This window comes from Eptesicus fuscus, chromosome 8 (genome assembly GCF_027574615.1).
Source record: "Eptesicus fuscus isolate TK198812 chromosome 8, DD_ASM_mEF_20220401, whole genome shotgun sequence".
In the NCBI taxonomy this organism is placed as follows: Eukaryota; Metazoa; Chordata; class Mammalia; order Chiroptera; family Vespertilionidae; genus Eptesicus; species Eptesicus fuscus.
The window spans coordinates 39421593-39446614 of record NC_072480.1 but is presented as its reverse complement, the minus strand read 5'-3'; the positions used below and the strand labels follow the sequence as shown (position 1 = coordinate 39446614).

General features: G+C 37.9%; 1 long non-coding RNA gene across 1 annotated transcript; it reads left to right on the top strand.

Annotated features, from left to right (window-relative positions):
• Window positions 1–1175: 1175 nt before the first annotated feature.
• Window positions 1176–25022, top strand: LOC129150046 (uncharacterized). Its single transcript, XR_008556819.1, has 3 exons — window positions 1176–1224; window positions 13982–14120; window positions 24751–25022. It is a non-coding gene; the product is annotated as an uncharacterized LOC129150046 (long non-coding RNA).

Genomic DNA, 25022 nt, shown 5'->3' with positions numbered 1-25022 from the left:
CTGAAAATTTCTAACATGATAGCTAACAGATTAAGAAAATGTATTCAGTTTGTAGTGACCTGGTATGTGACAGTATTCATACATTTCACATCGAAGTGGCTTTAGAAAATATCGGGAAGTGTTAAGGTATATAAAATTAGGCCTCTGAGAAAAATTACTGAAATAACATCACTTCATATAGGTTTTTCAAATATATTCTCTCAAAATACATATAAAGTAAATCCAGACATACTTTTAGAGTTATTTTTGATGCATTTGTTGTTTTATAACTAATAGAAAGCTAAATTTCTAAAGTCCTAATTTTTATAGGATATGGTAGACTCTTCTTAACTTTTTCAGAATAGCTTTCAATGAAAGGACTTAAGACAATTTCTTTAGCTATCTTCTATAGAAAATATGAATAGAATGTTTTTGGCTAAGTTTCATAAGATTGATGTTATGAAATAAAATCTATCCTTTTCATTAAGTTAAATTGATTGACTATCCATTAGTTATCTAAAGAAGACAAAAGAATATGCTAATTCACAAGGGTCAGTATTTTTGCTCAGTTAAATTGAGTTAAGGAAAGAGATTAATAAGCACTTTGACCTAACCTGGAATCAAAGTAACTGACATATAACTGGGATCTATCTATCATCTATCTATCTATCTATCTATCATCTATCTATCTATCTATCTATCATCTATCTATCATCTATCTATCTATCTATCTATCTATCTATCTATCTATCTATCTATCTATCTATCTATATCTACAATCTCATCTATTCCCAACATTCACAGTTCTGTATTTTTTGTTTATCTGTGATAGGGTCTGACAGAATGGAGCTCTCAATGAATATTTGGTGAATGAATTAGCAGCATAATTCATATATAGATATTTTTATTTGAAACAGGTCATTTCCTCTCCACTCTATATCCATTAAACTCTTTTGTTGCTATATAAGATGGTAGAATTTGTTTGCTTGGTAAAATATATATATTCTTGCTTAAGCTTATTGAGATCACTCTTACAACTTCTATTCAAAGATATTAGGTAGATAGGAATAAGAAGACATAGTCTTGGCTCTGCTGCTAAAAATTGTCAGCTACTTGTTCTTCCTGGAATTAAAATTACTTCTTTGTTCCTCTGTTTCCACACCTGTGAAATACAGATAATCAAAGCAGAAACTAAGCAGAAATCTTGGAAATACCAAATAATGAATACAATGGGCCTTTCACAAAGTAAGTGCTTACTAAATATTATCTATTAACAGTATCATTCACTGATTTAGAGATAAAACTGACACATAAAGTCATCAACTGCTGTTGTATATCCATTCATTTACTGTGAAGTTTTTATACAACTTTGTCATAGTCATCATCTCATTTTATCATTACAACACTCCTGGAGGGTGATATCACTCTCCCCACTGTCCTTCATATTCTCTAGTGTCCAAGATATAAAACTCCTGCGGGCAGAATGGGAATTCTAACTCACAGCTGCTGCCTACTTATTTGCCTGTTCCTGTCACCTCATAACCAATAATGCATGCTTTGCTTACATGCTTTTTTAATAATTGGAAAATATATGAGTTTTGACCTGGAAGAAACAAATGTATGTTTAGTAAAACAGCCAAATTTGCCTTTCCTGTGTGTAAATTCATAGGTTGACACTTACTGTGTACATAAAACTTAAATACTTTTGGAGAATAAAAGTATCTGTTAAAAATCTGTGTGTCAGGGACAACAATGAAATTAATTACATGGAAAACATTTATCAGTCTGAATAGCACATTTATGTATTGGAAAGATTTCTTCTAAAACATACCATGTGCTCATCTTCAGAAAAAATTCATTAAAATTATGGTCTTAATCCAATTTCCCAAAGAAAATAATATGTATTGTTTAATTTTGAATATCACTTCCTCCAAAATCAAATACAGAGACTTGTGATCAAGATTGAATATCAGGAACCAAAGTTACCCTTTTGCTTATGCAACTAAAAATGTCTGACAAAATATATAAGACTATGCTTTTCAGAAATCAGAAAGCTATCACTACAAAGCTGTGGCCTCTGAAAGAGGGCAAACAATGTGAGCCTGCATGGCCCCAGCTTACTGCCTGGAAGAATTTCCAAACCTCAGCTGAAGGAGGGCTGAGTGGAGCACAATGACCTCCCAGAGTAGAGAAACTGGAACTGGGAGACCCTGAGGCCAAGGAGGGTAACAGTTCACAAGAAAGAATAGCAGAGAGGAGATAGCTACATAAGGGAGAGCTCTGGAAACCAGAAGAGGGGCCCTCTTGAATTTCCAGCTAAATACTTTCAGAGCATTGGCGTGAAAAAAAAACACTGTAAGGCTGTGGGGGAGTGGTCGGCAAACTCATTAGTCAACAGAGCCAAATATCAACAGTACAACGATTTAAATTTCTTTTGAGAGCCAAATTTTTTAAACTTAAACTTCTAACACCACTTCTTCAAAATAGACTAGCCCAGGCCGTGGTATTTTGTGGAAGAGCCACACTCATGTGGCTCGCTAGCCGCAGTTTACTGACCATGGCTGTGAGGGAAAGCCACGATAATAGAACTGAAGAACAATCCCTGAAGCTCACACCAGGCAAGAATTATCTGTTTCTGTCAGCCTTATTTGAAAACCCTGATAATTTGGGGATATTAGATATAATACTCCTAGGGACATTTTCTCATTTGTAGAACAAAATTAGGCCTAGAATTATGGTTGCTCTGGTCCCTTGTAAGGACACTTAAGAGCAAGCCTCTCAACCATGGTTTCTCATCCGTGCCTCCTTTGATATTTGAAGCCATATAGTTCTTGCTGGGATGCATGGTGCTTTTTCTTTGTAAGGTGTTTAGCAGCATCTCTGGCATCTATCATCTTAGAATCCAGTAGTAAGCCACCTCTCAAACAAAAATGTCTCTAGAAATGGACAAATGTCCCAGGGGTTGGAGGAATCACCTCTAGTTAAGAAACACTGCTCTAAACATCAAACTCTAAGAAACTTAACTGCATCCAAAAACAAACTCAGGAATATTTATAACAATACAAAAATATCCAGCACCCAACAAGGCAAAATTCAATATGTGATCCATGTATAAATTCTCAGGCATGCAATGATGTAGAAAAATATAACTCATAATGGGAGCAAAATAAATCAACTGAAACAGACACAAAAATAAAACATATTATAAACATAATAGACTAAGATATAAAAAAGTTATTAAAATATTTTTCATCAAATCAGGCAGAACAAAGATTGAGAATATGCAGAAGATGACATAGAAGATATAAATCTAAATTTAACTTATACAGTGACTAAGGTAAAAAATCATTGTGAGACTTTAATAGAAGATTATATACTGCAAAAGAAAAGATTTATGAACTTGAAGAAATATCAATAGAAACATTCCAAAATTAAACACAGATGGGGAAATACTGGGGGAGAAAAGTGAAAGAGAATATCAGTAAATTGGGAGATATCTTCAAGGATTGTTAAGTACATGTAATTGGAGTTCAGCATGCTTGATGAAGTAGAAAAAATAGTTGAAAAATAATGGCTTAAATTTTTTCATGTTTGTTGAAAACAATAAAACTATAGGTCAAAGAAGTTCAATAAACTTTAAGCATAATAAACATGAAGAAAACTATACCAATGATTAATATCAAAGATACATTAAACATTTTTAAAGTATCAGAGAAATTTTATAGAGATGAATGAAAATAACAATGACAGTATACTTCTATACAAAGCTAGAAGGTAGTGGAGCAACATTTTTAAAGGCCCAACACACACACACACACACACACACACACACACACACACACACACACACAAAACACAATAACCCCATGCAATTTAAACTTCTATATGCAGGGGAAATATATTTTCCCCAAAAAAGGTAAACTGAAGATCTTTTTCAAACATAAAAAGCTCAAAGACTTGATCTTTAGCTTATCTGAATTGTAGTATTAAATTATTTACTGCAGTTAGGAATCATATCACATGTAAATTTAAATCTACACCAAAGAATGACTATCAAAAGAAATATAAGAGGGTCTCTGCTTATATTTTAGTTAACTAAAGCAAAAATAATAACAATATTGGTTGGGACTTATAATGTATTTGAAGTGAAAAATTATGGTATAAATGCCTGGAAGGAGGAAATACAAGTTAGTGCAATTTTGTTATACTATTCTAGGGGCCCAGTGCACGAATCTGTGTCCCTTGAAAAGAACTGTCAGCAACGAGGCTGTGGGAAGCACAGGGGCAGGTCTCGACCCATCCTCTGTGCCCCCGCCTGGCCCCTCCCGCCGCAGTCCCCCCAGGTCCCCGGTGTATCAGCAGCCCTGCTCCTGCTGCTCCCATGTGTTGACAGTGTTGGCCCCACTTGCACCCACTGATGGCACGGAGCAATTGGGGCTGGCACCAGCAGCGGGTGCAAGTGGCAGCTACTGCCCCGATTGCCCCTCAGGAGCAGGGGTAGGTGTAGAAGCCCTCAGGGGCGATCAGGCCAGCAGCCGCTCATACCTGCTGATGGTGCCAAGTGATTGGGACTGGCACCGGGAACCGACAGCGGGTGCAAGCAGTGGCTCCGGTGCCGGCTCTGAGTGCAAGCAGAAGCAGAGCTGGCAGTGGGTGCAAGCGCTGGGCAGGACCACGGCATGTAGGAGCAAAGAATTTTCAATAACCATCAGAGGTTCGCCCAGATGACAGTGACCAGCACCGTGCCTTGGTCTGGCACCCCTGCTCACCTACTCCACCATCCCTTCATGGCCAATGTCTGGCATGTTTCACACACGCCCCCTGGTGGTCAGCACCCATCATAGAGACCAGTTGTTTGGTTGTTCCACCGTTCAGTCTATTTGCATATTAGCCTTTTATTATACTCGTATAGGATGTGAAATGATATAAAATTACTTGTGCTACATTAAGGATGCATGCCATAACACTCAAAATAAGAACTAAAACAATAGTTATACTGAAAAAGCTATTAAAGAAGATAAAATATATTTTTATAATAAGTATGATATGTATTTGCTATTGCTTTTTTGAAGGTATATTTATAAAAGAAAATTAAGAAAGGAACTGAAAATATATTGAACAAAGGAATGTTCAGACCCAAAGAAACAAATTGGAAGTGCCTTTCAATGGAACTTTCAAAGAATCCTCACACCATCAGCAGTCATTGAAATCAATCTCAACATTTAAAATCAGCTTATTTACAATTCTTTATTTATTTTTTTAGCTATACTGTTTGAGTTGTCAATATAATTAATTTGGTAAAATTGACAAAAAAATGTGTAAAGAGCATAAGTCATCCTATGTACTTAGAAATAAACACATAAGAAATCAATGTGTCTATTTTAAATAATAGTGCAATTTGAGGGAATAGCTTTTCAATTTAGAAATTGAAGTTCTAAATTTTGGGTCCATTCAATAAGTTATACTTTTATAAAAAATTTTTGAAGTTAACTTTGATAGAAAGTAAACATGTAGTTGCTATTTAAGAGTAACTATGTTTTATTTATTATTTTTAAGATATTTAATTGAATTACAAGGAGAGAAAGGATAAGCTGATCTCTGGAATTCTGAGCTTCATCTTAGTGGAAATACTGTAAAGTTATATTAAGCATTCTATATTATCTTTCAGGTTAAACATTTCCTATTTCATCCATACTGCTTTGGCTTGAAATAGATTCCATTCTACAGAAAATGAATTATATTCTTCAATTTCATCAGGAGCATATGTTTTCATAAGAGAAGATATACCAGTGTTCCATAACATTTAAGGAAAAATATCTTGTTGACTGAGATTTGTGTCTGAAAATGAAAGTAAAAGATAATTTATTCTATGAAGAATGCTCATTAGCTGTTATTAATAGTCACAAATTCAGCAAATATATATTGACTTTATGAACTATTGTCTGCTTCTCTTTGTTTTTGAAGTTAACACAATGTATCTAGGCTGTTTTATAAAATCATTTTTATCTAGTAATGGTGATTTAGTTACCCTATTACATATATAGAGCCTCAATCCATTGACTGGAAGGGGGAGGGGTGGGCCAGATCATATTTATGAGCTTAATCTTTGTAAAAAAAGAGCAGAGGTGTAACCAGACTCTGGCTTCTAATATCTGTGCCAACTTGAATACAATTATTTAACTTCTTTAAGCCTCATTTTTACTTTTAATAAATTGATATAATATCTACTTCTCCGAATTATCATAAGGATTAAATATAACATGATGTCTTGGTTTGATGTTTCACCAGACACACAATCTGAGACAAGAGTTCTAACACAAAAAAAATGTATCTGATGTAATTGTAGGAAACTCTGGTAGGGGACACATGAAGTGAAACAGTGAGAGGAAAGTAGCCAATAAAGTTTGCATTATCTAGAAAATATGACTCAGGGTAGCTGGAGCTTAGCACTGTTGTACTGAACAGGGCCTTCTGAGTTATTCCACAAGAACAGTGAGGATCTAAGGTGCTGCTTGAGGAAAGCTGTTGTGTGTGGAGGAGTGAAGGATGCTAATTATCAGTCAATTTCATTCCTTCTGAGTGTGCCCTGACTCCAAAGAAGGTCCCAAGGCAAAGAGATGTGGATGAAAGCACCTGCTACTCATTGTTCCAAACATTGCTTATTAACAGGACATAGAGAAGTAATAAATGGTAGCTCTTAACATGGTTCCTGCGATTCCTTGATGTTCTCCACTGGGATATGGAGACAACAGTAGGGCTTAGAGGTTCCCTGTGAGATTTCAATGATAGAATGTATGTGTCTGGCCCACATTTAAAGGCTATTAAACTTCTCTACTTATATTTCATCAATATTGTCATTTATTTATTATTGTCAAACGATTAATCCAAAACTTTAGTCCTACCTACAACATTCTCCAACTGACTTCACCTGGCAAAGCAAGAAATAATTTATTTAAAGTATTAGTATATTAATGTGAATGCCAGGATTTTAAAGATCAAGTCACAATATTTTTTATCACTTTGACTCTTGTCAGTATTGATATGCTAGCCACTGCTTTTGGCCTTGAATCTGAAAGTATAACAAAGGAAAAATTTCACAAAGCTTTTAAAAGAATGATCCTATCTAAATATAAATGGTGTTAGTTACCATTTCCAACACTTTCTAACAACTTTCACTATAAAGTTGCTAAACAAAATTCCTGAAATACTTGCCTTATGTGGTAAATCCTGAACATATAATGTATTTTACTTAAAAAATAAAATGGCCAGAACGTGACTCATTCCTTTGTCCAGCATCTCTAAGCTGCATATGCTCCAGCTGGTGAGTCATGTAGGAGCCATCTTGGTTACCAGATCTACTCAAGGGGTCACAGTGCTTGTGTACAGGTACCACTCATTTTTACTTAATGATGTCTCATTCATCTCACTTCATCTCAATAAGTTGGCATTTTATCATCTCATGTCACAACAAGAAGAACGGTGTCCTGTTGGAGAAGTTGGTGTGCTTTATCACACAGAGGTAAACACACATCCAGCCCAGGATGTAGAGAAGCTAAATGAAGATCCGAGAGAAGACGGGAACTTCAGGACTGACAACTGTCTCATGCCAACAAGATGAGCCAGCACCTAAGTGTACAAGAGCTGCCTGGGAGCTTGCACCAACCCACTGAGCATGAGAGCAATATGGTTGCTGCTTTACTGCGACTCTCCCCAACTCCGGAACGTGCCAAAGCTGAGGACTTACAAGGAAATGGATTTTAGGAACTAGTTCAGTCTCGTCAACTTGCCACATTACAAAACCACCACAACTTCAGATTCAAAAAAAAATTAGGCTCAAAGTGATGATATGGATTATCCAAAGCTTAATAATATTTTCAATGGCAAAACTTGGACTGGAAACCAGATCTATTGACTCTCAACTCAAATACTTTTTAAAAAGTCTCCCCCTTACTATGCATATAACACATTCTTATTAAAGAAAATTTGAATAACAAAAAAAAAATGATCTTACATACCATAAAATATTTTCCACTAATTTGAATTTTTCTTTTGTATTTTTGTAGTTTCTAGAAATATAATAACCAAATACATGGTTGGTAATTTTGATCTTTTGGAATTTTATATGAAATGTTTTATAGATATGTTTTTCCTGAAACAAAATGTCAAGCTGAATCTTTTTTTCTCAGAGTTTAATGATATCAAATTAAAATCTCAGAAGCCATAAAACCATAGACCTAGGAGTAACCTTGGGAACTGTCTGATATAAACACACCATTACACAGGTGAGGAAATTAAAGTCCAGAGGGGAAGCATGCCTTGGCTAAGGTTGCATGGTTCATTGGCTTATTGTACTTCACTAATTTGCATTTGCTGATTCTTTTTTAAAAAACTGTTATTAACATATTCATTTTATTTGCCTTTGAAGTTGCAAGTAATTATAAGTATTTGATGCTTACATCAACCCTATGAAGTAAGTACTATTATGATCATCATGTGAAGGATATAATTGTGAGTCCTAGAAAGAATTGGTGACTTAGCCTAAAGTCCCATGGTTGTCTCATGTCAATAGCCTTGCACTACAGCATTTTTAATGGTTTCATACTATTCCATCTTAGAGCTAAAGCATTCTATATATACCTAATCCTCATTGCTGAACACAACTTATTTCCAATATTATGTTAATCAAAATATCGCCAGCATAACAAATATTACATTCCCTTTTTCAAAATATTTTTGTTAATGTAGGTTAATTTTTAACATTTTAATGTCAAATAGTAAAAAAGTACAATAAAGGTTTTTTGTTATAAATTTCTATAGTTAAGACAAAATTTGTAACAACATAATCAACATAGGAAACATATTTTACTGGTCAGAAGTGTGGGATCTGCTATGAAGCTCTTCTGTTCAAGCCTGATCCTACTACTTATTAATAATGTGACTGGAGAATTTCTGGTTCAGCTATTTCTTCAGTAAAATTGATTCAATAATAGTAATTATCTCACAGGTTTTTTGTGATAATATAACTAATCTATACTAATAATAGGGTAATATGCAAATTGGTCACAACGCCCTCATAGTAACAAGCAAATAGCAGGCTGTGTGGGGTGACAAGGCCAGCAGGGGGGTTAGCAAGGAATGACCAAACGACTGACCAGCAGGCTGCGTGGGGTGACCAGGCCGGCAGGGGGGGCAGTGAGGGGTGACCAGGCTGGCAGAGGAGGGCAGTGAAGGGCAAATAGGCCAGCAGGGGGGGGCAGTTGTGGGTGACCAGCCTGGCAGAGGGGGGCAGTTGGGAGCAACCAGTCCAGTAGGGGGGGGGGGCACTAAAGGGCGACCAGGCCAGTGGGGGAGGCAGTTAGGGGCAACCAGGCTGGCAGGCTGGGGCAGTTGGGGGAAACCAGGCCAGCAGGGGGGCAGTTAGGGGTGATCAGGCAGGCAGGCAGGTGAGCAGTTAGGAGCCAGTGGTCCCGGATTGTGAGAGGGATGGCCAACTGCCGGTTTCGGCCTGATCCCAGGGAAACCGGCAGTCAGACATCCCCAAGGGGTCCCAGATTGAAGAGGATGCAGGCTGGGCTGAGGGGAACCCCCTCCCCTGTGCACAAATTTCATGCACCAGGTCTCTAGTTACTATATATAAAGGGCTCAGAAAAGAAGGAGTACTCACTGTAAGCACTACACAGCTGTTTATTAATATAATTATTATTATTTAAACATAGTCTAAAGCATTGTTAAATGGAATTTTCAGGTGGTATGTTAGGTGTTAGCCAGGATTTTTATTTTTTTGTGTGTGCTTAGATGAGTAAAGAGATAATATTTATAATTTGCTTTAATAGTGTTTGGCATGTAAATATCTATAATAATAAAAGCATAATATGTTAATTAGACTGTACATCCTTCCAGATGAAGCCTGGGCTGCGAGGGAAGCCCAGGTCCCAGGTGCCAGAGGGAAGTTAGTTGGTGCTGGCAGCCAGGGTAAGGAAGGCCTACACTTGCACAAATTTTGTGCACCTGGCCTCTAGTGTGTGTGTGTGTGTGTGTGTGTGTGTGTGTGTGTGTGTGTGTGTGTATGTATATACATACATATGTATATATACACACACATATATACATGTATATATATATGTATATATGTACATATATGTGTGTATATATATATGTATATCTATCTATATAAAAGCCTACTTGACCATCACAACCGAACGGATGACCGAACAGTCTGCGTGTGGCAACCAGGCCGGCAGCAGGGTTAGCGAGGGGCGAACAAACGACTGAGCAGCAGGCTCTGTGGGGAAACCAGGCTGGCAGGGGGGTTAGTGAGGGGTGACCAAATGACTGAACAACAGGCTGCATGGGGTGACCAAGCCCATAGGGGGGGGCAGTTGGGTTTGACCAGGCCAGCAGGGGGTGCAGTTAGGGGCAATCAGGCAGGCTGGAAGGTGAATAGTTAAGAGCCAGCGGTCCCAGATTGTGAGAGGGATGTCCGACTGCTGGTTTAGGCCTGATCCTGGCACTCAGGCCTAAACCGGCAGTTGGACATCCCTCTCACAATCCAGGACCGCTGGCTCCTAACCGTTCGCCTGCCTGCCTGCTGATTGCCCCTACCTGCTTTTGCCTGCCAGCCTGATCACCCCCTAACCGCTCCCCTGCTGGCCTGATTTACACCTTACTGCTCCCCTGCCAGCCTGATAGCCCCCAACTGCCCTCTCCTGCTGGCCTGGTCACTCCCAACTCCCCTCCCCTGCCGGCCTGATCTCGTGCCCAACTGCACTCCCCTGCTGGCCTGGTCACCCCACTGAAAACTGCACAGAGCAGCAGCCAGGACCCGCCCCTCGGCAGGGCTGAGGGAACTCCAGGGAAGCCACGGGGAGCAGCAGCGGGGTCACACCCCCAAGCAGGCTGAGGGAAGTCCAACGGCAGGTGTGCGGAGCAGCTGCCAGGCCTCCCAATCCCCCACGGGGCCATGGGAACCGCAGTGGCAGGTGCACAGAGCAGCAGCTGGACCTCCGTCCCCTCCACAGGGCCACAAGTACTGAGGCAGCAAGTGTACGGAGCAGCCATCTCTGCCCCCGCTGTGTGCTACCATCTTGTGACAGTGTTAGAGCGTGAGGATTAATTTGCATATTACCTCTTTATTATATAGGGATATATATATATACACATATTCAGCCCTGGTTGGTTGGCTGTTTTCCTGTGTACCAAAACGTTGTTGGTTTGATTCCCGGTAAGGGGCATGCAGGAGGCAGCTGTTAGATGTTATAATCTCACATCAATGTGTCTCTTTCTCTCTCCCTCTCCCTTCTTCTGGCTCTAAAAGTCAATAAAATATCTATTAAAAAACTTTTAAAATATATATGTTAGAAATTATTATTATTCCCTTTGGCGGTATATATTTCATTGGCCAGAGCTTGGCATGTGATTATTCCTAACTTCAAGTGGGTAGGAGATTGTCAGCTTTCTGATGCCAGAAATAAAGAAGAATCAGATATTAGTGTATATTTGTAATATATATCAAACTCTACAACATCCAGCTTTCCAAATAAAGATATAATCATTAATGTGTCTTAGATGAGAATTTTCACAGCTTAGCTCTTTCAAAATTGAGTTTTCATTGAAAAATGGCTCTTCCCCTTTACTGCACTACCCAAAACATTAGTAGAAATAAATAAATAAAACATAATCATTTAAATTTGGACAAATTTTACTTGAGTATAAAATAAAATAGTGTTATTTCAAATTATATTCATGTTCAATATAACATACATAATGTTTGGCATTCAAGTTACTTCATATGGAATGAGATCATTTATATAAATACACACATTAATAATTTTATTCTGCCTATAAAGTACTAGGGTCCACACACTCTATAAGCAATAGAGATTTAAAAAATCAAAATTGTGTAAATCCTTGTTCCTGCCCTTGAAGTTAACAAAAGATAAAGCAGTTTTAAGCCAACTATGACCCGTGGGTCAAATTCAGCTGGCTGTCTGTTTTTGTAAATAAAGTTTTATTAGACCATATTCACACTCAATTCTTTTATGGATGGTCTGTGACTGCTTTTGTGGTACAACAACAAAGATGAATAATTGCAACAGAGACTCTGTGACCTGGAATGCATGAAATCTTACTGTTATGCCTTTTATATTAACTAAAAGGCCTGATCCATGATATTCGTGCAAGGGGCTTGGCCCTCTAAGCCCCAGCTGCCTCGGCCCTCAAAGCCCCGGCTTCATCTGGAAGGTCCTTAGGACAGTTGCTCTGCTATTCGGTCTAATTAGTATATTAGCTCTTTATTATATAAGACTAGAGGCCCGGTGCACGAAATTCGTGCACTGGGGGTGTGTGTGTCCCTCAGCCCAGCCTGCACCTTCTCCAATCTGGGACCCCTCGAGGGATGTCCGACTGCCTGTTTATGCCCGATCCAGGTAGGATCGGGCATAAACAGGCAGTCGGACATCCTTCTCACAATCCAGGACTGCTGGCTCCCAACAGTTCGATTGCCTGCCTTCCTGATTGCCCCAACTGCTTCTGCCTGCCAGCCTGATCACCGCCTAACAACTCCCCTGCCAGCCTGATTGATGCCTACCTGCTCCCCTGCCAACCTGTTTGCCCCTAACTGCCCTCCCCTGCAGGCCTTGTCACCCCTAACTGCCCTCCCTTGCAGACCTGGTCCCTTCCAACTGCCCTCCTCTGCTGGCCATCTTGTGGTGGCCATCTTGTGTCCACATGGGGGCAGTCATCTTTGACCACATGGGGGATGCCATCTTGTGTGTTGGAGTGGCAGTCAATTTGCATATTATCCTTTTATTAGATAGGATTAGATAGGATAGAGGCCTGGTGCATGGGTGGGGGCAGGCTGGTTTGCCCTGAAGGGTGTCCAGGATCAGGGTGGGGGTTCCCTTGGGGCTTGGGGTGGCCTGGGTGAGGGGCCTGTGGTGGTTTGCAGGCTGGCCACGCCCCCTGGCAACCCAAGTGGAGGCCCTGGTATCTGGGATTTATTTATCTTCTATAATTGAAACTTTGTACCCTTGAGCGGAGGCCAGGGCCCACCAGGGCAGGCGGAAAGCTTGGCTTCCTCCATCACCGGAGGCAACCCAAGCCTCCTGCTCTCTCCGTGGCCAAAGTCATCTTTGTTGGGTTAATTTGAATACTCGCTCCTGATTGCCAGTGGGCATGGCTTGTGGGTGTAGTGGAGGTATGGTCAATTTGCATATTAGTCTTTTATTAGATAGGACAGCTTGACTCCTGCTCTAAAGACACAGAGACTTACATTATGGAAATTAACAAAGGAATACACACACCATAAAAACACAATGCATTCATATGAAATTTTTAGGAACAAGAGTAAATTGATATGATTAGTATATGAGAAGGGATTACCTCTACTTGAGTTTTGACAAGGAGAAATCAGGTTCTTTGCAACAACAGTGTAAACTAATTACAATCTTCTTTCTTTGGTAAGTCTAATTCATAACTACTGTGCATTTAAATCCTAGTAAACTCTACTACTTTAACAAAACCTGGGATATTAGTTAAATTATATTCCAAAACTTCAAGGCTTTTTTTCCCCAAAAGAAACATAACCTAAAATACTGTTATGCTGGGATTTTTTTATTATTATTTAGAAAAGCCAAGTGAAGAATTAAAGTAATTATGTGAAAAATTTAGGCAAAAGGCACATTTGCCTCAATAACCAGCGATTTCCTAAATCACTTTTTATGGTGTAATTAGGAAATTTCTGAGATTAAAAGAGAAAAAGGAAATCTCTGAGAAAAAAATGTCATGCTTTAAACTTGAGAGCATTTGCTGGGTAATGGCTGGGGTAAAGCTTAATCTTTAAGGCATGTTAGTATTTCTAATGTGCTATATTGAAAAATAAGAAGTCAGCAATGATGATGGTATCGAAATTGTAAATCATTTTTTATCATTTTTTATCCTTGTCTACTTTTTTCTTTTCATCTGACCTCTGGATATTAGTTAACTAAACGTTGTTTGTCTCCAGCCAGAAACAAAGCAGAAAATGCTTTATGAGGCAAGAGCAAGGTCTCACCTCCTGCTTCAGCTTCCCACCTTTATAGCACAGACACCAAGAAGAGGGGCCTCTGCTTGAAAGACTCATCCTACCATCAATCCTACAAACGGTATATCTCTATGCAGTTTAGGTTTCCATCATAGTATCAAAATGATAAGTTAGGCTAATTCAAAAGCTTTAATCAAGACTGCGGTATTGAGGAATGTGCATTAGATGTTTGCTGTTTTAATTTCTACAGTGCTTGATATAATAAAAGGTGTGTGTGTGTGTGTGTGTGTTTGTTTTTTCTTTTGCATTTGTTGAAGAGTATTGGGGATCTTAATGCACCATATTGACAGAGTAATAAAAATAGCAAATTGCATTTCAGGCCTTGTGCCAACATCATTAAACTCTCAGTCATACCCAAAGCTATAACAAGGGCAAAACAAAAGATGTAGGTCCCCTCCAACTCAGCGAGGATCACTGTTGAACTGTGGTCAGTGGCCCCTGACTAGGGTTCCCTCGGCTTTGAACCATTGAACAACAGCTCTAGCATATTTTGACCTCAGTTATGTAAACAATCTACCCTTCTTTCTTTTCATGTTTTCTTTTCTTTAAATGTTCATTGACACCTGTTTTGTGAGATGATCACTTAAATGTTCACTATTACAAAACGATTGAGTGCCCCTCTTTCCTCACCAGCCACTCCACTCTTGAAATTCACATGTAAAGGATTTAAATTTAAATGCCAGAATTAATAACACTTTTAGTTAAATTGGTGACCCCCCAAAAAAATCCATTCCACAAGTTTAAAATGGCACTTGTCCAAGGCAAAATGAGCAATAGAAAGGGCTATTTGACCCACTGTACCAAAATACAACCCTATAAATTATCAGAATAAATTAAAAAGTATGTTTTCAAAGTGGTCCATTCTATTTGAAATCAATCAGAAAAGGATAACATTTTAGGAATGCATTTATAGATTACTAAAACTGTTATTCCAGGTGGCATGAAATATTATTTAAAAAACAAAATTAAAATTTCTTAAAAAGTAAGGTATCTTAAAATATGTTGATATTTTAAAATATATAGATATATGTTGTAACATTCCCATAGCCCTTAATTCTAACCCATATTGCTCGATGTATATACTGTCTGTATTAATTTTTAAAAAGTTAAATTTTTCCATTTTATTATTATTCCTTTGCTACAAGAAGCATTCTACTTCTTAATTCCAGAATTATTTTTAAAGTAGTAAGTACTCGTAGCGAAGTTGGAAGAACAAATCAGGAGAACCATGCCATATATACTCAGGACAAAATTTTTATTTGTTATTCTTTGGAGAATTCTTTGTAATAGAGAGTGCTTGAGTATAACTGTTCAACATTACACCGTGCCATCTTCAATTGCTTGATACAATATCTCAGGAAATGGTCCAGCAGGTTTGCAGCAGCTAAAATGAGATTCATTTCCAATATCGATTCACTTATCCCAGGATAGCACTCCCATCTGAAAAGTCCTCAGGTGCTTTGAAATCCCCATTTTTGTTCAGTTGACTGTGAACTTAGCTGCTTGTTCTTTCAAAATTGCAATATGGGCCACGCTTTCACTAAATTTCTTCATGAACCATTTAAACCAACCTATATTTAAGGACTTCTGGAACTACAAACTCTGAATTTCCAGTTCCTGTCCCACCTCTGATTGAATAAAACTGATTGTGAAATAGTTCAAACATAAAGAAAAGTAAAACAAATGAGGAAATAGTCACGCATCTCCTAATCAGTACAAGCTGCTGTACCTAATCCAAGTCTACAATTCTATCTCAACATGGGATGTGTGTGATTACCATGTGAGTCTGAGAAGATAAATCAATACTTTATATAATCTACACTGAAATACTATGTTTCCATAGAATACTTTGCCCTAGCCTGAGCAATGAGTTAAAACTGGGCCCAGGAACCTTCCTATAAGTCAGAAAATAATTGCAAAAATCAGAAACAAATTCTGAGGACAACTGAAAACCCTGGAGAAAGTTTTACTTTAACTAACTTTAAAAACAAAATAAAGAGTAGAGAGAAAATCTGAAGGTCAAAGATTCAACTACAGTTTCAGGAATCAGATGAGGCTATCCATGGTTTAGTTTGAACAGAAAATGAGAATTGGGGGCTAAATAACAGTTTCTGCTCCCATTGAACTGGAATGGCTCATCCTGAACCATAGTTAAAGGCTCAATGAATTTAGGGTAAGAGAATCATGTTTTTAGAGGCCCCAGGAAAAGAGAGCAACATCATCCAGAAAAAGAGGGCAGGAGATGCATTCGTTAAGGAGTATAAGAAACTATCTATAGGGAAATTATATATATATACTAGCATTCCCGTTGCAGGAAAAATCCTGCAATAGGGTTTCCTGCTGCACTCTACCCCGCCCTGCCTGCTCTCCTCCCTTGTCCCCCGCCCTGCATTCTCCGCCAGCCCCCCTGCTTTTCTACCTTCTCTGCCAGCCCGCCCGCTCTTCTTCCTTCTCCCCCGGCCCCGCCTTCGCTCCTCCTTTCTCCCCCGCCCGCCTTCTCCGCCAGCCCACCTGCTTTTCCCTTCTCCCCCGACCCGCCTTCTCCACCAGCCTGCCTGCTCTCCTCCCTTCTCCCCTGGCCCTGCCTCCGCTCCTCCCTTCTCCTCCCCCCAGCTTGCTTGCTTCTCCGCAGCTTTGCTCCCTTCTGCAGCTCTTGGCTTCTTTCTACGCTGTCTTGATATGCAAATCAGCCGCCATCTTTGTTGGGGGTAATTTGCATACTCATCCTGATTGGCTGGTGGGCATGGCTTGGCTGGTAGGCGTGGCTTGGGCGTAGCGAAGGTGCGGTCAATTTGCATATCTGTCTATTATTAGGTAGGGTTAGAAAATAACTGAAATGTATTGTTGCTAAAATTAAATTTCTTTGAATGAGGTAGTTGGAAAAGTACATAGCTGTTGCCTGTGTGGGATGATAGTTGTAAGATACTGCATGAACTTTCTCCCTCACCTGCTGGTCAGAGTAAAGTATTCCCAAGGTAAATTCCGTCAAACAGATGTGTACAAATCTTGTATACTGGACTTCTGGTGATTTTTCCTGGCATGTATTCCCCTTGCTCTAGTAAGAGTTTTACTCTTTTTCCCAAAGCCTGGTCATGTTGTGTTGCAATAGTTTTTGCATAATAAAATATTGTATTTTATTATACAATATAATTATACAATATATTCTTTTATTATACAATATACTACACAATATTTAACATATAATTAAATACTATATAATTATAAGAAGTAACATTATTATACTTTAACACTTATATAGCTTTCATTGGGTAACAAGAACAGTGTTAAGAATTTAATCCTCATTATGTTGATGCTATCTCCTCTTTAACTACGAGGCAACTAAGACAGAGGAAGTTTTTGCATCTTGCTAAAGATCACTCAAATAATTAAGTGGTGGAACCAGGATATAAACTCATAAAGTCTAGTTTCATATAAGTATATGAGTGTTAAGATATAGATAGATATATAGGTGATAGATAGATGATCAATATATAGATATCTCCCCTCCATATTTACTAGTTATAGTGTCACTTTGGGGGGAGGGAATTGAATTTCTATTAAGTTTGGCATTTTATTTTTCTTAACAGCAATTTATACATTAAGAAAATTAGCCCTTTGTGTTATACATGCAAGCTTTTCTCCCAGAGTTTTCTTTTACCTTTTCATTTTTCCTATCACTTAGGTTTTATTTTTTTCTTTGTCTGTTTTCTTATATTCAAGTATAGTAATCTTTAAGTTTATGGTTCTGAACATTGTGTTATGTTTTTTTAGGACATTTTTCATTTGATTTTATGAAATAATGTCTCCATGTGTCCCCATGTCTTCATCTAGTACTTTTATTATTTCACTAGTGGCCCTGAGCACGAATCCATGCGCAAGTAGCTCTCTGCCACTTGTCTGGGCTGGCCGCCCTGCCCACCCGCAGCTGTAGCTCTCCCCTGAACTTAGCTGGCTGCCCCACCCTCCTGGTGATCGGTCGTTATGCATCATGGCATAACGACCATTTGCATATTATCTCTTTATTACATAGGATTTTAGTCTAAAACATTTAATCCATTTGGAATTTATTATTTAGCCTATTTGGAAGTTATTATATGTCTTATATTTTACATGTGTTATTTTTGGCTAGGGTCAGGTAGGCTGTTGTATTCTTTATTTTCATCCATCCAGTCTTTTATTCATTCATACACATGAGTTGAATAATTTTAATAGGTATGGGTTATGGCCATACAAATACATTTAAGTCTCAGACTTTACGCATGTCAAAGGCTATGAACCAGTAGCTTCTGCCCCTTAGTTTCTATATTTCTATAAATCCTATTTCATACTCCTACTAAAAATTACATTTTGAAAACAGTATGCTAGATAAAATCACCAAAGTTATCATCTATTTTTTAATGAGAAGTCTTAAAATCTTTGAATATTATTTAACTAGAAAGTTATTAAGCACTAAAGCAGTATTTCCCCGGACTAGTATCCAACCTAATTGATGACAAGATCAAAGGAAAGCCTTTCAATGGCATCATGGAGTTCTATTACTTGGTGTAGTTTCTTTTCAATGAACTTGTTTCTAATGAACTGTTTTGACCCTCTTCATCAGCGTGAATTTAATACTTTAATAATATTTCTACCTTATATAGAGATGACAATTTTACAAGGTTAAAGTATCTCTGGAGAACTGGTGAGATTTTGTGTTTGTAGATCTGATGCTATCTTGAGTGAGTTTTAATATTTCAAGCATAAGATCCATAATTAGTATAAAGAAACTCAAATAAGTGATCTCCAATTTCACTCTCAGTCCTAACATGCTATGATGCATGCCAAGATTCATCTGGAGACACTGATTTCTGGATAGTTTAGTTCAAACAACAGAATTTGACCTTGGCATAAATTTGATTCAAAGACTGGCTTTCAAAAAAAAAAAAATGCAATGAAGACTCATTTCTTTATTTATTTTTAACAAATTCTAAAATAGTAATCATTTGAAATTCTACTCTTTGGGTTGAGGCATACATTATTAACATACAAAAAAAAGTAAATTGAGTGGAACATTGTATAAATAATAGAGAATCACAGCATTAAAATATTATTGAATAAATTCTTAGCCACAAAAACCTATAACCAAATATCAACTCATGAAGGCTTTTGTCTCAGTATTGAATCATTCCAAAGATTCAGAATAGCATATTCTACCACATCAATTTACTCTGTCCATAGGAGAGTAACCTCAGTGAACTTTGACCCATCTTTAGTTCCTAACCATCTGCTTCCAAAGGAAAATGATGCTTTCCTCAATGAAAGACATAAAAACACAGAGTATATGCCTAATTGCCCAGCTGGCTGAGTTTAGAATAAAACACTGCAAAGCTGATTGGTGAATTGATTTTGCCATTTGCTGTGGTTTTCTGCAAGCATCTAATCAATTGTGTAGTTTGTGCTGACCCATTTTGAGGTTATTGTGTTCTCTCTGTACTATTTATCTTCAATACCATTTTAGCCCTATGTATTTTTATACATTTGTAAAATGAAAGTATTCTCCTTATACTTATTCTAGAGCTTTTGTATGACAGGTTCATATAATGTGCAAGTACACATAATTTTAAAAATTAAGTCAGTGTTCAACATAATAAAATTACTATATCAGATATATTCTGTATAGAACATTTTTGTTTAATTAAGCTGAGGGACAAATAATTTTGAGAAATGAGAATTTCAATGCTACATCAGTGACAAATGTGACACTTTCCCCCCTATATATTTGATCTATTAATTCATAGATTTCAGAATTTGGAAGTAACCTTAAGTGTCCTCTATTTCAAGGAGCCATCAAATGCTGGAATTCCCTCTGCAACATCTCCACCATGTGGTTATTTTGCTTAAGTCACCACCAGCATCAGGAAACACAGTACTTCTGTCCAGAGAAAATGAGTCATACCCTTGTTCAGCCCTAGTTATTGCATAGTCCCTATTTATATTAAACTCAAGCGATCCACCTGAAGCTCCTAACAATTGCTTTTAATTCTACCCATTAGTGACTGATACATTGAGCCTAAATCATCCTCAATAATGTTCTTTTCCACTGAAAGAACTAAGAGATGTTAGTATCATCTAAATCCTTGTACATTTCAGACTGATTTCTTTTAAACATTCCATAATGTGTGCATGTTTCTATTAAAATGTAGAACTTTAAAACTGTACATTAGCACTCGGAGGTAGCTGATTATCAGAGTAAAAGCAAATTACTACTTCAACCACCAACATTCTTGACATGATACTTCTATTAATGCAACCTGAAGAGACATTGATAAAAAGCACACGCTACTGAACTGTGGTCTATAACCCCTAAATTGCTAACAGATACAGCACTTTTCTGTAATTATGCAGGTTGCTTTTGGCTTTCTATCTCTAACGGAAAAAATTAAGTTTGCTCAGATCAACTATGAACATTCAACTTTCAGCCTTTCATTCAAAATAAAAGCCTAATGAATTTGATTTAAAATCAGTATTTTTTTTACATTGTCATCATCATCTTTATTTTTTAATGTGTTGTAACAATGGACCACATATATGGTAGTAGTCCCATAAAATTATAATAGAGCTGAAAAATTACTATTTCTTAGTGATGTCATACCTGTCATAACATCATAACCCAACACATTACAGAAATATAACATTGGCAATTTAATATTTAATTCCTATAATTCTACTAGTTCAGCCACATATAATGAGAGGAAATAATAATTGTGGCTTAAACAAAATGAATGTTTATTCTGTCTCATGTGGAAAACATCAGGAGGTATGTAGTCCAAAGCTACCACAGCAGCTCCACAGCGCCCCCAGCAGCCCAGGTTTCAAATTCCTCTTGCACTCTTGGCGATATGGCTTCCTTCTTCCGGGTCAACTCATGCTCCACAAGGTGTTCAGTTTTTACATCTAAGTAGACTCTCATGAGAAATTAAAAAGGCAGAAAAGAAAATTAAACCCTTTTTCAGCTGACTCAGTTGTAGCATTCAAAAATTATTTTTCTTCATGCTATAGTTATCAGTGTAAAGAATACAAAAAAAATGCACCTTTTTTGTTCCAGCTAGCAATATTCTCAACTAAAAATGTAGTTTTTCTCATTAAGGAGAAAAAGAGAGAATCACATTCCTTCTAAGTATACGCAGAATATGAACAATAATTGTTCATCTATTATTTCACAAATCAAGTGACAATAAAGTCCAAAGGATTGAGAAAAAAAAATGTTTCTCACTCACAAAAATTAAAATGCTTATAATATTTGGCAAAGATGTTATCAATGAAAGCTTTTACACTCCTTGTGGAAGTGTAAATTTGTTTAACAATTCTGAAAACCATATTGTTATTATCTAGTAACATTGAATATATATTACTTCTAACTCAACAATTCCATTCTGAGTAGGATGTCTTGAATGCATTCACCAGGAGATATGTGCTAAAATATCTGTGATAGTGTAATACTGAAAAAAGGATATTAACAGTAGTAGAAAATATGAATAAATTGTTTTACATGACAGTCACATCAACAAGGATAGACCTTGAAAAAGTGATGCATAATACTATCTAATAAAAGAGTAATATGCAAATTGACCGTATCTCTGCTACACACACAAGCCATGCCCACCAGCCAATCAGGAGCGAGTATGCAAATTAATCCAAACAATATGGCTGTAGCCACAGAGAGAGCAGGAGGCTTGGATTGCCCACAGCAATGGAGGAATCCAAGTTTTCCACCTTCCCTGCCAGGCCCAGGCCTCCGTTCAAGGCTACAAAGTTTCAATTATAGAAGATAAATAAATCCCAACAAAAATGGCTGCAGCCACGGAGCAAGCAGGAGGATTGGCTCCGCTCAAGGGTACAAAGTTTCAGTTATAGAAGATAAATAAACCCCAGATACCAGGGCCTCCTCTTGGGTCGCCGGGGGGCGTGGCCGGCCTGCAAACCACCACAGGCCCCTCGCCCAGGCCACCACATGCCCCAAGGGAACCCCCACCCTGATCTAGGACACCCTTCAGGGCAAACCAGCTGGCCCCCACCCTTGCACCAGGCCTCTATCCTATCTAATCTTATCTTATCTAATAAAAGGAAAATATGCAAATTGACCATCACTCCAACACACAAGATGGCTGCCCCCATGTGGTCAGGGATGACTGCCCCCATGTGGATACAAGATGGCCACCACAAGATGGCCAGCAGGGGAGGGCAGTTGGAAGGGACCAGGTCTGCAAAGGAGGGCAGTTTTGGGCAATCAGGCCAGCAGGGTAGGGCTATTGGGAGGGACCAGGCCTGCAAGGGAGGGCAGCTGGGGGTGACCAGGTCGGCAGAGGAGGGAAGTTGGGGGAGACCCAGGCCTGCAGGAGAGGGCAGTTGGGGGAGACCCAGACCTGCAGGGGAGAGCAGTTAGGGGTGACCAGGCCTGCAGGGGAGGACAGTTAGGGGCAAACAGGCTGGCAGGGGAGTGGTTAGGGGCTGATCAGGCTAGCAGGCAGAAGTGGTTAAGGGCAATCAGGAAGGCAGGCAGGCAAGCAGTTGGGAGCCAGCAGTCCTGGATTGTGAAAGGGATTTCCGACTGCCTGTTTAGGCCCAATCCTACCTGGATTGGGCTTAAACGGGCAGTTGGACATCCCTTGAGGGGTCCCAGATTGGAGAGGGTGCAGGGGGGCTGAGAGACACACCCCCCATCCACAAATTTCATGCACCGGGCCTCTAATAATAATATAAAAGTCACTAGAGAATATGAAGATTACAAGACAGTTTGTATAAAGGAAACAAGTTAAAATTGTAAAATTATTATGGTCATACAAACATGTTTTACTTTTAAAAATTAATGAAAATTAAATAATGATAACAAAAAATAAATTTTTTTGGAGAAAGGGAGATAAAGACCATGAGGGTAGGAGATGTTACTAAATAAGACAACATACTCCAGGTTGAGGGCCCCATATAATGTTAAAACTATATGCATATATTATACATATTCTTTTATGTATAACACCCTTCATTGAAAATATATGAAAACCAGGCAAAATATAAATATGTTCTGATTAAAAGAAATGTATATGAAACAATGTGATAAAGTTTTGAAATAGAAGCAAAAGACATGAAGAAAATGCAGACTAAATAAAAATAGGACTTATTTATTAAAATGCCTGACATTTAATATTTAGAGAACTTGACTAATTAAAGAATCACATAATATAATAATACAAGGCATGAATTATAAAATTAGAGCCCTAATTCTACATGGAAAATATAACATGTACATGAAGCAAAACTATTAGAAAGGCAAGGTGAGGTCTGTTTTATGCATATATTGATGTTTCCACAATACCTGAAACAGGGCTTGTAATACTAGGCGTTATTTTTTTAATAAGTAGAAGAAATTATTACAATGGAATATTTATGAAAGTTGTTAAATGCAGAAGAGGTTGCCATGAAGAATTAATAACATAGCCTGGTTGGTGTAGCTCAGTGGCTGAACATTGACCTATGAACCAGGAGGTCTTGGTTTGATTCCTGGTCAGGGCACATACTTGAGCTGAAGGCTCAATCCCTAGTAGAGGGTGTGCAGAAGGCAGCCAATCAATGACTCTCTTTCATCATTCATGTTTCTATCTCTCTCTCCCTCTCTCTTCCTCTCTGAAATCAATAAAAATATATTTAAAACAAAAGGAAAACTGGGAAAAATGCAATTTGTCTTGGAAAAAAAAAGACTAGTTGCCTGGTGCACAGATCATGTATACCATGACCTTGACTTATGACATAGTAGCTGCTCATCAAAAGGTATTTGTAGTGCTATTTACAATAGCCAAGATTTGTAAGCAGCCCAAGTACCCATCAGTAGATGAGTGGATAAAAAAGCAGTAGTACATTTATACAATGGAATACTACTCAGCTGTAAAAAAAGAAGAAAATCTTATCTTTTATTACAGTAAGGATGAACCCGGAGAGTATTTTACTAAGTGAAATAGGTCAGTCAGAGAAAGACGAATGCCATATGATTTCACTCATATGCGTAATCTAATGAGCAAAATAAGCTAACAAACAAAATACAAACAGACTCATAAATACAGCTGTTAGAAGGGAAGAGATTAGGGGGCTGGGTGAAAGGTAAAGGGATTAAGAAAAAACAACAACTCATAGACAATAGTTTGGTGATTACCAGAGGGAAGGGTGGGTAAGGGAGGAAGGAGAGGGTAAAAGGGGAAAAATGGTGATGGAAGGGAAATAGGCTTTGGGTGGTGAACACACAATACAATATGCATATGATATTTTATAGAATTGCACATCTGAAACCTATATCAGCCCAATAAATTCAATAACAATTTTAAATAAAGATATTTGAGTGAATGGTTCTGGAAAATAATGTATTAGGAGTATTAGGCTATTTTTAATATTTGAGCAGTACTATACTAGTAATTAATGAAACAGTTAATTTAAAAGCCATATTATTGTTTCACATATAATTGTCAGGTACCCTGTTTGTTATTCTTATCATTCTCTTGTGACCAAACAAGTGAATAGCAGGTATGCAATGCATGGGATCTTTCTAAAATTCTGTTGTTTCTTATTCTCATGTAAAGACTATTATTGAAATACAGTACAATTTGATATGCATGCATTTTACTTTAAGTCAGCTAATGATGTGTCAATTGCTTTGATTCTTTCCTTAGAGCATTATCGAGTGCTTTAAAAAATGATCTGCCAGTATTTGAGTTCTGTAGGCTGAGGCACATCTTTATCACCAGCTAATGTGGTATTTACTCTCTCAGAAGACAGGCGCAGAAACGATGGAAGATGCCTCCACATCTGTCTCCTCCAGGTGGCAGTTGTGCTTCCTTTCCCACTGTTTTCTTCATTAGCGCTAATTTAGTCTTTGAAGAATTGGCAACTGTTTTGCAAAATTTGAGCATATTTTCCCCCTTTGAGGAATAGATCTGAGAAT